Below are 2,851 nucleotides of genomic sequence, written 5' to 3'. Positions count from 1 at the left end.
TTAAAAATATTTTTCTGAATAATAACAACACACTGCATGTTCTTATCAATAACTTCATGAAAAAAGGCATTCTGAAACAAAAATGCAGCATGAGGAGTGATATTATTTGCAGTTGACACATCTTTTTACTGTGGCACTTAACAGGAAGTAGCTGGATTCTCAATGCTACCTGTGTACTCTGTCTGTCATAATAATGCCTTGTTTCAGTAGAAGCATATGAAGAAAATCCAGCTCCTCTGTGAATAAATAGTTTCTTAAAATAAGTATGTTTTTTTTTAAAATACTACACCCAGGCTCAACACGTAGCAGTTTTTTTTTTTAAGTTGTTAATTTCAGCACAGAGTCTGCAAACTTACCAGTAAAGTTTTGAAACCCTGCTACCTACTGGAAATCCACTGATCTATCTTGGCTTAGAGGGAGCCTAGCCACGCATGACTTCATAGCCTCTGGAAAGCATCGGTTCGTCAAGCTACATGCACTTTCCGGATTTTAATATATTTTACTAAATGTCCCATTAACTTTTCCTAGGGAGATACGAATAAAATATCTATTCACTATAGATAGGGTCCCCAGGACTGAACAAATAAACCATTCCATCCAAGTCTTGCTTGGTGAACCAATAAGCTAATAAGGTTATTTATAGGATTATAGGAGAGGCATGCCTACAGCAGTGGTTCTCAACCTGTGGGTCACGACCCATTTGGGGTTACTGGTCAGATATTCACATTACAATTCCTAACAGCAAAATTAGTTATGAAGTAGCAATGGAAATAATTTTATGGTTTCTGGGGTTACCACAACATGAGGAACTGTATTAAAGGGGTCCCAGCACTGGGAAAGTTGAGAACCACTGTCCTACAGCATAGGTGACTACACACTGAAGAATGGTCTTCTTCCCTCAGCAACTGTTAATTGCTCCAGGAGGTGTGACGTCCCTGTGCCTCGTGTCACCTTTACCTATGAGCTGCTCATGTACTCCTCATGCATTGCCTCATGATCCACGTTCCTATAGCCCCATATACCACAGACACACACACACACACACACACACACACACACACACTGCCACTTACTCCAGAAATTCTCTAACTGAATGAAGTGTGTGCCTTTAATGCCACTCAGGAAGAAGAGGTTAAGTGGGTCTCTGTGAATTTGAGGCCAGCTTGGTCTATACAGAGAGTTCCAGGGCAACCGAAGCCACATAGAGACTCTGTCTCAAAGAGAAAAGGAAGATTCCTTAGAATTAATTAAGTGACGGCGCACGCCTTTAATACCAGAACTCGGGAGACAGAGGCAGGCAGATCTCTGTGAGTTCAAGACCAGCCTGATCTACAAGAGCTAGTTCCAGGACAGCCTCCAAAGCCACAGAAAAACCCTGTCTTGAACCCCCCCCCCAAAAAGAATTAATTTATGGCTTGTTTTTATCCCTTCTTTACCTCACCAAGGTGATCATTGTGTCAGAGGGCATATCCTTTGCATCAAAATGCTAATTTTTTTGTTTTTGCTTTTCTTTACAATCTGGTTGCTCTATTTTGTTTGATATCTGGTCTTTCTATGTAGCCCAGGTTGGCTTCAAGCTCAACATCCCCCTGCTTCGGCATCTTGAATGCAGGGATTATTGTAGTCATGCCCCTATGCCAGGCTTGTTTCCCCTTCTGCACCAGGGATTAAACTTAGGGTCTTGTCCATGCTAGGGAAGTGCTCTGCCCCAAGGCGCACACACGGCCCTACTTTCTTCATGACGAGTGGTCCTTGCATTCAGCCTTCTCTTGCCTTTGCTGTGGTGTCTTCCCTCTGGCTCCTTCTTCCAGGCCTTACTGAAGATCGAAGGTGATTTTGTAGGCGTCACACACTTCCTCGGGAGCTAATTCCAACCTTAACAGCTTTCCCTCTGTCTTTCCCATGAGTCATCTCTCCTTTAGTCACTCCAGGATATTTGGAAGGTGCGCTCTGCAGAGCTTGCAGCTCTCTGCAGAATGTGCTTCAGACAGATGAAGTGTTTCTAGTTTCCCGTGTAAAATATCCCCTGCTACACTGATGTTCACACACAGCCATCCCTCGGTCCTCTCTTCTCAGTGATCAACTCTTTTTTGTTAGTTTTGTTTGTTTGTTTTAAGACAGGGTTTCTCTGTGTAACTTTGGAGCCTGTCCTGGAACTTGCTTTGTAGACCAGGCTGGCCTCAGACTCACAGAGATCTGCCTTCCTTTGCCTCCTGAGTAAGCTGGCATCAAAGGTGTGTGCCACCACTGCCCGGCTGAATCAACTCTTAAAATATGATCCTTTAGTGTTAACACAGTTATTCCCCAAGAGTGAGGCTGTCCATCATCATGGAGTCTGTACAGAGCTTGGTGGTTTTTAGTGACATGTGGTGAGAGTTTTCTCCCTAGAAAGAGAAGTTTACTCCTTCGTCATAAGATTCCCAACAACAAACTGATGTTTGTTTCCACCACAGTTCGCCCTTGGGAAACAATGATTTTTATTAGGCTTCCTTAAGAGTCTTGCATGATCCTTAAGCAGATATATGGGTGTCGTAGTCTGAATGCAATTGACCACCATAATCTCATAGGGAGTGTCACTATTAGGAGGTATGGCTGTGTTGGAGTGGGTACGGCCTTGTTGGAGAAAGAGTGTCACTGTGGAGGCAGGCTTTGAGGTTTCCTATGCGTAACATATCACCCAGTGTCTCGGTCGACTCCCTGTTGCCTGCAAGATGTGGGACTCTCAGCTATTTATTTCTCCAGTACCACATTTGCCTGCCACCACCATGATGATAATGGACTGAACTCTGAAACTGTAAGCAGGCTTCCACATTTGCCTGCCACCACCATGATGATAATGGACTGAACTCTG

This window comes from Mesocricetus auratus, unplaced genomic scaffold (assembly GCF_017639785.1).
Source record: "Mesocricetus auratus isolate SY011 unplaced genomic scaffold, BCM_Maur_2.0 Super-Scaffold_100026, whole genome shotgun sequence".
Classification (NCBI taxonomy): Eukaryota; Metazoa; Chordata; class Mammalia; order Rodentia; family Cricetidae; genus Mesocricetus; species Mesocricetus auratus.
This window is presented reverse-complemented; position numbering follows the sequence as displayed.